The following is a 14,128-nucleotide window of genomic DNA, read 5'->3' as shown; positions in this document are numbered from 1 at the left end:
TAAAACGCTCCAAAAATTGGCTCAGCACTGGGGTGAAAAAAGATTTAGCTGTGAAAGGGTTAAAGGTTTTGTGGCAGAATTGGGATTTGGGGCCGATTTATTAAGCTCCATAACTTGTCTGCCTGCTCTGAGAAATCAACCCGATCGAATATGATTGACACACCTGCTAGCGGCCGATTGGCCGCAAAACTTCAGGGGGCGGCATTGCACCACAAAAACTGCTGGTGCAATGATAAATGCCGACAGTGTATGCTGTCAGCATTTATCAATGTGCCGCGGACATGATACGCTACTTCTTATCATGTCCGCTCGCACATTGATAAATATACCACATGGTATGCAACAAGTGGCGAGACTAGGAAGGTCTGTCTATATCTGCTGCATGTGTCTAAGTATGTTTGTTTGAATAAAGTCATTTAAGCTTAAGTTTCATTAAAATACTATAGCAAAGAAGTAAATGAAGAAATCTACTACTCAAGCGCATTTTGTGAGCTCCATTAGCTTTGCACTCGAGCATTATCTGGCATAAATTTTACTGTTCACTCTCAAGGAATTCTATTATGTCAGTGCAGGGTTCAAGTCCTACAAAAAAAAGTGTGTGAACTCACCAAGACTTCCGCCCTCCCTCACAATTATTATTGTTTTTTATATATATACACACACACACTGTACTTATGTATATAATCTACACGCTTTGGTTAATGAAAGCTAATTAAATCAAATGAAGGGTTGAATGGTTGCCTTTGGGCCTGAGAATCCTCCTCTGTCACAGAGTCCTATTTCTGCTGAGGGGATCTAAATAACCCCAGAGCAAGCCAGACAGAAATGTAAGCACCAAGGTGATCACACATCGGGACCACTGACAGGCTTGCATTAGTGTATTGTAGGAAGTGTTACTGCCCATTACTAGAGGATCTCACTATCCCTCTAACCAGACTGTGCTCCAGCTCCTTCCACCTTCAGCAGCAGTGTTTACTGAAGCATTTATGTTCTCTGTCCAGAGGGAACTTAGTTCCTCCTCAAAAATAGTGCAGGAACTCTGTTCCCATGCATTCCCGTTGGACTTGACCCCTGTGTCAGCGATTTAATACACCGCGCTTACTGACATGCAGGTGTTAGCACAAACTAGACTATCGCTCCAGCAATAATATTTTTGAGCTTGCAATATTGAGTGCTAAACTAGAAATGGTAAGAACTGCGCTCGTGCAATGTTAACGCACAATACTACTAATAGTTTTTGTGCTCCGTTTGTAATGTAGCCCTTTATTATTTATCAGCTTATTGTAGGTTCTGATCTGATAATATTGGAATAAGTTCTAATCTGCAAAGCTTTTTATGCTAACAAAAATGATAGTTTCTTTTTTCCCCCAGCTAAACATCTGGGCTTTTTCTGTATATAGCAAATGTACATTGACCCACGGAGCTGGAGGGCTTCCCTTTTTTTTTTTTTTTATAACCAGACGGTATAAATCACATTTATATTAATATAATTGTGTCCAAGAAAATGAAGTTAAAGTTAACTACTCTTTGTATTGAGTGACTAATGCTTGAAAGAGGTTCATCAATGCAAGTTACTCACAAAGAGGCAGAGAAGGAGGGGGTGATGTGATTCAGTTGAGTTACATATATTGGTAATGCAATAAAATGTAAGTGTCTATCAATATTATCACCTTCCTTGCAATTTTATCTCTGCTTTTATCATTTAGGATATGTTTAAAAGCTCTGGAAATGCAGAATCGTTAATTTATTGAACAATATGGCTATATCCTATAAAGGGAGCCTTTGATCATATATTAAATCCTTTGGCTGCCAGACAGAACTTCATTGAACAATATATTGAAACCTTCCCTGGAAGCCAAAGGATTAAAACTCAGATGGCTTAATCACATTAAAGCAGAACGAATACTCAGATATTGTGCATTTTTTGCTTTGGGGGTTCTACCTAAATTTAAAGGAACATAGAAATGCAAACAGACTGTTGTAATATGTTAGAGTTTTTTTCGTTATCGTATCAAAGGATTTAACTTCAAAATCAAAAAAAGGGAAGAAGGTATGAAAGGTTTACAAATATCCTACAAGGCTACAAATGAAAATATTAAAACAACTTCTATTAAGTAAAATAAAAAAAATGGGCTAAAATATAAAAAGCAGTTTGGGTAGCAATAACACTACACAAATATATGGTTTGCTCTATGTGTATTTCTGAAATTTCAGTTTACTAGGAGCTAGAGTGCTTGTGCCAATGTTACATAAAGTCAGAAAGGCCCTGAGAGGGGTCTCTAGAATCAAAATAATGCACTTAGATAGCACTTCTATAACCCTTTAATTAGAAAACATCAACCTTAGAAGGCAAATGTGGAGTAAATGTTTGTTGAATTAAAACTTAACTTTTATTATCTATAATAATTTTTATAAAATAAGATGTGAGTGTGTGTGCATGGCAAGATTAAAATTACAAGAAGACTAGATTTTGCATCACTGGTTATTAATTTAAGAATATATGTATGTGTACACAATAATTAGAGGAAAATTCTAATATTGTGAATGTACTCCCAACTCGGGGGGGAAAAAACTTATCTTTATCTCGTATTGAAAATTGATGCTTACTATATTGGACGTATATTTAATGAATTAGTGGTGGTCATGTGTTCTGTCCCACTATTCAAGCTGGTGAAACGTGGGTATATTACGTTACAGATATATGCTGGTGCAATATTGTATCTTTATATAGTTGGTTGGTAAAAGAGAGAGTACCCAAATCAACCTTATCTAAATAATGCACCTGTGTTTGAATATGTATATAACTGGGTCATTTGGTGTTTGCACTTGAATTCAATCTAATGTGTCATATATTGGTGGTGTTCTTGTACTGGAACACTTATTAAGTTACAAATGATTTTTAAATCTGGCACATTGAATTAACACCTATTAGGTTTTTGGAATAGTTATCCAGTTTTTATCCAATGGGTTTTCATCACTCGCATGAAGTCTAGGTTTAATTTTAGGTACTGCAGGGATATAACACTTTTATCATAGGTATAGATGCATTTTATTGCAATGCAAGTATTTATATATTAGGTAAGTTAGTGTGCCCACATAATTTTTTAAAACAATATAATTAAATACTGCTTCAATTGGTAATGTTTCAGAATTTTGCACCTTAAGAAGTTGACGTTTTGATTTCACACAATTAGAGTTGATATTTAGTTGTCCAATTTTACATAATGCATAGATCCGGATACTTGATATATAAATATTATAATCTTTCAGGCACTAGTCTGCTTATATCACAGTATGTAATTACTACCTTGGGAATAGATCTAAGGGTGTACTGTTGTTTATGTTAAAGGACCTAATCTTGTGCCTAAATGCTATGCTGTCGCACATATAATGGCACTCTATTTTACATCTACTAGTATCAGTTATTGGGAACTAAATTCATTGGTAATTGACACCTATATCAAGTGTATTTGTCTCACTCTCTACAATGTATGTAATTGGTATTGGGAGTTTATTTTTCTATACAAAAGGAGATCCCAAAAGCTGACACCGTATCGGTATTGTGTCAAAATGTGCTGTATCTGTGACTAAGCTACACTTGTTCGATAGTGTTAGATTAGATGTCCATCGATTGTTTCTATTGTGTATAGACATATCGTCGTGTCTTTAGATTGTGTCGCTATCTAATCAGACAGGTTTGAATATGTCCACTTGTTTGTAAACGATATAGCGATCTTTCTGCAATCCACTGTGACTTCACTGAGACATACTATACTTGGTTTATATATTATTATGTCTATTATCCCACTGTAAAGTTTTATAAATATACCTGTGTTCGCTTGTATATAAAGATTATAATAGTCCACTTAATATCAAAAGTGACAATCTTAAATCAGATTACGTTGTGTCTATATCAAAATGTACTAGCTAAGTAGTGCCTGGCTGAATATCAAAAGATTAACTTCATTATGCATTAGCTTATATCATTATATTTGTTAGCTATACCATTGTTTCGTTTTATCAATATAAAATGTATCAACTTGTTTATACAATATAGCGATCTATATAAATATTACACTCCACAATATTGTCTTTTGCCTCAATTGGAGAGATAACGTATCAATGCTGGTTACTTGAATTCTATGGGTGAGCGGCTACACTTGCCAAGCATATTGCTTAGCTAGACGCCATTGTAGCCGTTACACTGTTAGTAAAGTAACATATGTTTTGCTGTTTTGCGCTATTAGGGATTGATACTGGGTCGAAGGTATTAAGTATACCGGTACACTTTTATTACTAAATTCTTTGTTAAATTAATTTGCAACACTAGTCTACTTGCATTTAAAGTTAATACCATAGAAGGAATACCATAGAAATGCAAACAGAATGTTGAAATATGTTAGAGTTTTTTTCGTTATCGTATCAAAGGATTTATCTTCAAAATCAAAAAAAGGGAAGAAGGTATGAAAGGTTTACAAATATCCTACAAGGCTACAAATGAAAATATTAAAACAACTTCTATTAGGTAAAATTAAAAAATGGGCTAAAATATAAAGCGGCGAAAAAAACATCCAATGCACAGAAGCAGAATTACTAAAAAAAGGACTGAAGAAAAAGATATGGGGGTAATAGTGCGAGCGGACATGATACAATGTAGCGTATCATGTACGCTGCTCATCGATAAATGCAGACAGCATACAATGTCGGCATTTATCATTGCACCAGCAGTTCTTGTAAACTGCTGGTGCAATGCCGCCTCCTGAAAATTTGCGGTCGATAACAGGTGGTGTCAATTAACCTGATCGTATTCAAAGCATGCGGACAAGTTATGGAGCAGCAGTCTTTAGACCGCTGCTTCATAATTTCTGTTTCCGGTGACTCTGAAGGCTCGCCGGAAGCATGGGGCATTAACCTGCATACAGAGCTTGATAAATCGGCCCCATGAAATCAGTGAGTGGCATATAGATGTGACAGATTAAATAAAAGAGTAATATATAATAACCAGGGTGAGGGGAGCTAATGTAGTGATATGTATCACAGTATGTCAGAAATTAATTAATTTTGCTAATTTTCTTCAAATAAAAATGTATTTATTTTAAAACACTTTAAAACATTTCAATGAAATAGGCAATATACAGTTTTATAAAAACAATGATAGAGGATATTGAATAATTACAATTGCTCTGATTATGAAATAACAGTTTTTCATATATGAGTAGACCAAATCTAAATAGTGTAGTTCCGTATTCTTTTTGCTCATAAAAGCCTTGTGTGTTTTTTTCTCTCTTAAATTTGAGTCATCTGGCTTATGGCAAAAAGTATATATAGTATTCGTGTACTCGCGTTTTTTGTCCAGAGAATTAAATTTTCTCTAATAGGCTTTTTGGTACCGCTTTAAGTAAGCCGTTAAGAAGACAATGAACAAAATGTGAAATAAGATGAAAGCCTTTTTGTGGTAAATAGATACTTTTTAAGTATCTTGTAGCTGTGTTAACACAAAAGGTTATAGTTGTTCTCGTTTCTGGCGGTTTCTTTTTGTAATGATTACAATGTTTTTAGGAAGGGTGATACAATGTATACCTCCTTGAAGTGTGCTAAGGTTCCGACTTAGCCGATGTCCTGATGTTCGTTGGCTAGCTGAAGTGATACTAAAAATCTCCTTGAGGCTTGCAGGAGTTCCAGTGTATATATCCGTTGGTCTCTGAGACTGTTTACCCTATTAATTGCATTGGTGAGCTTTCAGGGTTTGCAGGAGTCTCTAAGAGGCTTGGAGCGGTGATGTATTGGACTGGCTGTTGTCCGTTAGACAAATTCTGAAGACTGGAAGATTTTGACCTTATCTGTCTGTAGGTGTCTCCAGTTGTAAGTTTCGTCTGATGCGCTGAGGAAGTCCAAGCGCTAGCAGTAATAAGTGGCGTTGACAGCAAGTAGATAAAAGTACCCACAGTGTGGGCAATAGTGTGAAAGAGGGTGCACACTCAGGAGGGCAGATCTACGCATTTCGGCTGATGCCTTTATCAAGATGATTTTTACCTACTTGCTGTCAACGCCACTTATTACTGCTAGCGCTTGGACTTCCTCAGCGCATCAGACGAAACTTACAACTGGAGACACCTACAGACAGATAAGGTCAAAATCTTCCAATCTTCAGTTATAAGGACTCAAAGATGTGAGGGCTCATTTGTTAGAAAAAAGGGCTTTAACATAGCGATACATACATATTCCTGTCTAAATATGTGTATGTATATATGTGTGTACATATGTATTTATGTATTTATATGTGTATATACAGTATCTCACAAAAGTGAGTACACCCCTCACATTTTTGTAAATATTGAATTATATCTTTTCATGTGACAACACCGAAGAAATAACACTTTGCTACAATGCAAAGTAGTGAGTGTACTGCCTGTATAACAGTGCAAATTTGCTGTCCCCTCACAATAACTCAACACACAGCCATTAAAGGGACAGTAAACCTTAAAAATAATGTTATAGAATTCTGCACATAGCGCAGAATTATATAACATTATTTAGGTGCTATAGCCATAAACACATTTTTTACCATTTAATTTGCTAAAATACGGCATTTTTACAGATCCGCTCTCTGCTGAGCGGGTCTGTTATTTTTAGTCAGCGCATCGGGCCAGCTGTATAGTCACAGCCCGGCCCGACCGCGCCATAGCACTAAGTGCAGCTCGCTCCTGTCACAGGAGCGAGCTGCACTTAGTCTTATGGCGCGGTCGGGCCGGACTGTGACTATACAGCTGGCCCGATGCGCTGACTAAAAATAACAGACCCGCTCAGCAGAGAGCAGAGAGCGGGTCTGTAAAAGCGCCGTATTTTAGCAAATTAAACGGTAAAAAATGCGTTTATGGCTATAGCACCTAAATAATGTTATATAATTCTGCACTATGTGCAGAATTATATAACATTATTTTTAAGGTTTACTGTCCCTTTAATGTCTAAACCGTTGGCAACAAAAGTGAGTTCACCCCTAAGTGGAAATGTCCAAATTGGGCCCGAAGTATCAATGTTTTGCTTGACCACCATTATTTTCCAGCACTGCCTTCCTTCTTGGGCATGGAGTTCACCAGAGCTTCACAAGTTGCAACTGGAGTCCTCTTCCACTCCTCCATGACAAAATCACAGAGTTGGTGGATGTTAGAGACCTTGTGCTCTTCCACCTTCCATTTTAGGATGCCCCACAGATGCTCAATAGGGTTTAGGTCTGGAGACATGCTTGGCCAGCCCATCATCTTTACCCTCAGCTTCTTTAGCAAGGCAGTGGTCATCTTGTAGGTGTGTTTGGGGCAACACGTTTTTCATTATCTAATTTATTATATGATATTCCTATACTTGGAATATCCTCTATGTTTGTTTTGTTTGGGGTTGTTATCATGTTGGAATTTTGCCCTGCGGCCCAGTCTCCAAAGGGAGGGGATCATGCCCTGCTTCAGTATGTCACAGTACATGTTGGCATTCATGGTTCCTTCAATGAACTGTAGCTCCCCAGTGGTGGCAGCACTCATGCAGGCCCAGACCATGACACTCCCACCACCATGCTTGACTGTAGACAAGACACACTTGTGTTTTTATATCCTCACCTGGTTGCCACCACACATGCTTGACACTCTCTGAACCAAATAAGTTTATCTTGGTCTCATCGGACCACAGGACATGGTTCCAGTAATCCATGTCCTTAGTCTGCTTGTCTTCAGAAAACTATTTGCAGACTTTCTTGTGCATCATCTTTATAAGAGGCTTCCTTCTGGGGCGACAGCCATGCAGACCAATTGGATGCAGTGTGCAGCGTATGGTCTGAGCACTGACAGGCTGACCCCCCCACCCCTTCAACCTCTACAGCAATGCTGGCAGCACTCATATATCTATTTCCCAAAGACAACCTCTGGATTAATGCTGAGCATGTGCACTCAACATCTTTGGACGACCATGGCGAGGCCTGTTCTGAGTGGAACCTGTCCTGTGAAACCACTGTATAATCTTGCTCAATTTCAGGGCAATCTTCTTATAGCCTAGACCATCTTTATGTAGAGCAACAATTGTTTTTTTCAGATCCTCAGAGAGTTCTTTGCCATGAGGTGCCATGTTGAACTTCCAGTGACCAATATGACAGAGTGTGAGAGCGATAACGCCAAATTTAACACACCTGCTCCCCATTCATATCTGAGACCTTGTAACACTAACGAGTCACATGACACTGGGGAGGGAAAATGGCTTATTAGGCCCAATTTGGACATTTCCACTTAGGGGTGTACTCACTTTTGTTTTCAACGGTTTAGAGATTAATGGCTGTGTGTTGAGATATTTTGAGGGGACAGCAACTTTACACTGTTATACAGACTGTACACTCACTATTTTACATTGTAGCAAAGTGTCATTTCTTCAGTGTTGTCACATGAAAAGATATAATAAAATATTTACAAAAATGTGAGAGGTGACATACTGTATGTATTTACAGACATATATACATATATAAACACACTTAACCACATATTTAAACATATATAAAAGTGCATTACAGCCCTTTGCCATTAAGTAGATGAAAACATGATAAAACATTTTTATGCAATATTCATGTTTAATAAAGGTTTTAACTTTGTATTTACTGTAAATATTTAACATTCCAATGTTCTTTACATAGCATAATATGTTTTATGTAGTTATAAATATATATTGCTATTTATGTCTATATACCTATATCTATATATATATATACATATATACACATATATTCTGCAAAAAATAACATCAGATATATGTAGAAATATGTATTTATGAATAAATAGAACATATTCTTGTATGTGAAGAACATTGGAATGTGAAATATTCATATTTTCATGTCAGGTTAGCACACATGAGAATATGCAATCAGGATTATACTTGAGAAGGGTGTTTGGATTTTTACCCCCACTTTTTTGGCTCCTCTGACTTCTAGGGGGAATACATTAACGCGCATGTGATATTCTAACTTCAGCTTTTTACGTGCTTCGGATTAGCGCATGAGGGATAGCTGTTTACTTTCAACATAAAGCGACAGCCTACACTAAAATTGTTATTGTTTAAAAAGATAGATAACGCCTTTACTACCCATTCCCCAGCTTTGCACAACCAGCATTGTTATATTAATATACTTTATTACCTTTAAACCTCTACATTTCTGCCTGTTTCTAAGTCACTACAGACAGCCTCTTATCACGTGCCTTTTTTTTAGCTTTTCATAAGACACTGCTTATTAGCAGTAGATTCAGGAGTAATTTGCAGAGGCTTCTTTACAGAAAGGGTGATTGATTCATGGAATAAACTTCCACAGAGGTACTGTGGGGGACTTTAAGAATGCCTGGAACAAGCATAAGGCTATCCAACGAAATAGATGAGTTTATACTTTTAGGAAACATCAGGCAGACTTACTGGGCCTATGGGGCCTATTTATCAAGATGTGAGCAAACATGATCCGATATTGTGGATCATGTCCGCTGCACATCGATAAATGCCGACAGCATACGCTCTTGTGAACTGCTGGTGCAATGCCGCCACCTGCAGATTTGCGGCAAATCGTCCGCTAGCAGGGGGTGTCAATCAACCCGATCGTATTTGATCGAGTTGATTTCTGGCTACGTCTGTCTGCCTCCTCAGAGCAGGTGGACAGGTTATGGAGCAGCGGTCTCTAGACCGCTGCTTCATAACTTTGTGTTTCTCGCCAGAAACACGGGGCATCAAGCATCATACAGAGCTTGATAAATATGCCCCTATGTCTCTAATCTGCCATAAAAATCTATTGGCTAGATTACGAGTTTTGCGTTATGAGTAAAAAAGCAGCGTCAAGGGTCATAACGCTGCTTTTTCACTACCGCTGCTATTACGAGTCTTGTAGGTACAGCTGTCCTGCACACTTTTTTGGCCGTACCGCAAATTAACTTACGCAATTTTTCGTAAAGTCTTTTTTTAATGGGACTTCCATAGCTATTACAAGCTTTTTTTTTTTGGAGGCCAAAAAGTGAGCGGTACAGCCTATCCCACAAGATCCGTAACGCATTCTAAAGTCAGTAGTTATGAGTTTTACGCTACAAAGCTGTAGCATAAAACTCATAACTAAAGTGTTAAAAAGTACACTAACACCCATATAATTTACCTATTAACCCCTAAACCGAGGCCCTACCACATCGCAAACACTAAAAGAAAATTACTAACCCCTAATCTTCCACTCACGACATCGCAGCCACTAGAATAAACATATTAACCCCTAAACCGCCGCACTCCCACCTGGCAAACACTAGTTAAATATTATTAACCCCTAATCTGCCGCCCCTAACATCGCCGCAACCTACATTACAGTTATTAACCCCTAATCTGCCACCCCCAACGTCGCCGCCACTATACTAAAGTTATTAACCCCTAAACCTAAGTCTAACCCTAACACCCACTAACTTAAATATAATTAAAATAAATCTAAAGAAAACCTACTATTAATAACTAAATTATTCCTATTTAAAACTAAATACTTACCTGTAAAATAAACCCTAAGCTAGCTACAATATAACTAATACACATTGTATCTAGCTTAGGGTTTATTTTTATTTTACAGGCAAGTTTGCATTTATTTTAACTAGGTAGAATAGTTACTAAATAGTTATTAACTATTTACTAACTACCTAGCTAAAATAAATACACATTTACCTGTAAAATAAAACCTTACACTACAATTAAATAAATTACCTAAGTTAAATACAATTAACTAAATTAAATACAAATACCTAAATTACAAAAACAAACAAACACTAAATTACACAAAATAAAAAAACAAATTACAAGATATTTAAACTAATTACACCTAATCTAATAGCCCTATCAAAATAAAAAAGCCCCCCCAAAATAAAAAAAAACCCCTAGCCTAAACTACCAATAGCCCTTAAAAGGGCCTTTTGCGGGGCATTGCCCCAAATAAATCAGCTCATTTACCTGTAAAAAAATACAAACAACCCCCCAATAGTAAAACCCACCACCCACACAACCAACCCCCCAAATAAAACCCTAACTAAAAAAACCTAAGCTCCCCATTGCTCTGAAAAGGGCATTTGGATGGGCATTGCCCTTAAAAGGTCATTTAGCTCTATTGCTGCCCAAACCCTAATCTAAAACGAAAATCCACCCAATAAACCCTTAAAAAAAACTAACACTAACCCACAAAGATCCACTTACAGTTTTAAAGACCGGACATCCATCGTCAATGAAGCCAGAAGAAGTCCGCAACGAAGCAGCAAGAAGTCCTCAACGAAGCCGGGAGAAGTCTTCATCCAAGCCGGGAGAAGTGATCCTCCAGACGGGCAGAAGTCTTCATCCAGATGGCATCTTCTATCTTCATCCATCCGGAGCGGGTCCATCTTCATAACATCCAACGCGGAGCATCCTCTTCTTACGACGACTCCCGATGAATGAAGGTTCCTTTAAGTGACGTTATCCAAGACGGCGTCCCTTAGATTCCGATTGGCTGATAGAGTTCTATTAGCCAATCGGAATTAAGGTTGAAAAAGCCCTATTGGCTGATGCAATCAGCCAATAGGATTGAACTTCAATCCTATTGGTTGATCCAATCAGCCAATAGGATTGAGCTTGCATTAGGGTTAATAATATTTAAGTAGTGTTTGCGAGGCGGGAGTACGGCAGTTTAGGGGTTAATATGTTTATTATAGTGGCGGTGACGTTGGGGGCGGGAGATTAGGGGTTAATAAGTGTAGGTAGGTTGCAGCAACATTGGGGTGGGAGATTAGGGGTTAATAAATATAATGTAGGTGTTGAAGATGTTGGGGGCAGCAGATTAGGGGTTAATAAGTATAATGAAGGTGTCGTCGATGTCCGGAGTGGCATATTAGGGGTTAATAATTATAATGCAGGTGTCGGCGATGTCGGGGGCGGCAGATTATGGGTTAATAAGTGTAAGATTAGGGGTGTTTAGACTCGGGGTTCATGTTAGGGTGTTAGGTGTAAACATAAATTTAATTTACCCATAGGAATCAAAGGGGCTGCGTTACTGAGCTTTACGCTGCTTTTTTGCAGGTGTTAGGCTTTTTCTCAGCCGGCTCTCCCCATGTATGTCTATGGGGAAATCGTGCACGAGCACGTAAAACCAGCTCACCGCTGACTTAAGCAGCGCTGGTATTGGAGTGCGGTATGGAGCTGAATTTTGCTCTACGCTCACTTCTTGCCTGATAACGCTGGGTTTCTGAAAACCTGTAATACCAGCGCTGTAGGTAAGTGAGCGGTGACAATAACGTGCAAGTTAGCACCGCACCCCTCATAACGCAAAACTCATAATCTAGCCATATGTTTCTATGTATTTTATGTGTACCATATAGATAACATTGTGCGTACTCCCATAGAGTATATTAATATAACAGTGTTGGTTGTGCAAAACTGGGGAATGGGTAATAAAGGGATTATCTATCTTCTTAAACAATAACATTTTTGGAGTAAACTGTCCCTTTAAGTGGCCCAAACATGCTAAAAATCTGTTGATTTTAGGGTTTAGGTGGAAATCAATTTAAAAAGACATTAAGGATGAATAATAATATTATGTTATTAGCTAGAGCATTTTATTATTGCATTAATGTGTGCAAAACGCTTAAAATCATAGCACAAGCATTTCCCACTGCACACACACATGGGGGGGGGGTAGCCACGTGCACTGCATTTACAAATGTATGCTTACATCTTTGGCAATAGGAAAAAGCACCAGATACTGTAAGTCATGCAGCATTTATTTTACTTTTAACCATTAATAACTTTTTAAGAAGACACTAAATATATTGTATAAGCATAGTATTGAGGCTATTGCCTCACTCTAATCATGAGTGCTGCCATTTTAAAATCTCTTTCACTACATTCCAGTTCTGACCTGTTTGCACGTGTGCAGCAACTTTGCTTCAGATACCAACAGCATGACCTACGTTCCTAAAGGGCAGCACCCATAATTAGAGGGATGTGCATGAAATGTGTTTAGTGTCCCTTTAACAAATATTAATTGCAATTTTCTTTCAACCTAAACATTAAATGAAGTTTTGAATTTAAAACAAAACAGTGTCACAATCAGATGAGTCAAGAAATGGAAATTATAGATGGAAAATGATTTGTAGACTCCAAAGATGGATATTCCCAAAGCAGGGAATCTGCACCACAATCTCTTGGTCTTACATACAACAGAAGGATGTAGACTTAAGACACTCAACTCATTTATCTTGAAAGTGATGCATCTAAGAAGACAGCTACTGGATCTGATAAACATCTGTCTAGCTGTCTGTTCACATTTTATAGAGAATCTCTGAATGCATTCATATATTTTATATGTATGGTGGTCTATATACCCCAGAGTTAAAGCAAATTTCATTTTTTTATATTATGGAGAGGAAACACAGAGAATTAGAATTGGTGTTTGAAATAAACCATCTGCAGAGGTTTTTTTTTTTGGTTTTTTTTTTTATAGATATTGTGTTATGAATTGTTTTAAGCAAAGTGTCCAATTAAAATTTCCCACCATGAATACTTTTTATAGGTAATATTGAGTATGGTTGGGAAATGGAAAGACAAGAGACAATTCTCAAGTGTATTTCAAACGCAACCGAGATTTTTTTTATTCTAGCAGCGAGCTATCATCCCATCATAGGTTACATTTCTAAACAGTTATGTAAATAAATTATGGATACATTTTTATTATTCCTTTTTACAACTGTCTAAAACCTTCTAATTAATTTTGCATGAGATGATATTTTAAGTTTGTCCAGTAATATATTTACTTCTTTCTCGTTTTGCTTACTTGTTTTTTTCATTTGAAACTTAAAAAACAAAACAAATGTTGGTATCGCTTGAACAAATACACATCTACTTTACATAATAAAGAAATGAGCATTCCTTGTATGTCTTCCTTCTGTCCTCTGAGTTATACAAATCAGATTTTATAGTTATATACTAAGCTTGTAGACTTTGTCTGCACAATTTTATAGTTCTAAGTGATTTTTGTATAATTAATGCATGCCCAGAAGTGGACACACAGCAGGCAACGTTTTTTTGTTTCTTTTCTAAATTATAGTATATTGACCCACAAATAATGCATGAC

The 14,128-nt window shown here is 37.3% G+C and overlaps 1 protein-coding gene across 1 annotated transcript in view; it reads right to left on the bottom strand.

Annotated features, from left to right (window-relative positions):
• The window catches only part of KIRREL3 (kirre like nephrin family adhesion molecule 3), a 1,250,147-nt gene that overhangs the window by 505,012 nt on the left and 731,007 nt on the right, over positions 1 to 14,128 (bottom strand). The window lies entirely within an intron of this gene.

Source organism: Bombina bombina, chromosome 8, assembly GCF_027579735.1.
Source record: "Bombina bombina isolate aBomBom1 chromosome 8, aBomBom1.pri, whole genome shotgun sequence".
Lineage (NCBI taxonomy): Eukaryota > Metazoa > Chordata > Amphibia > Anura > Bombinatoridae > Bombina > Bombina bombina.
The sequence above is the reverse complement of the archived record's forward strand: the minus strand, read 5'-3'. Positions and strand labels throughout refer to the sequence as shown.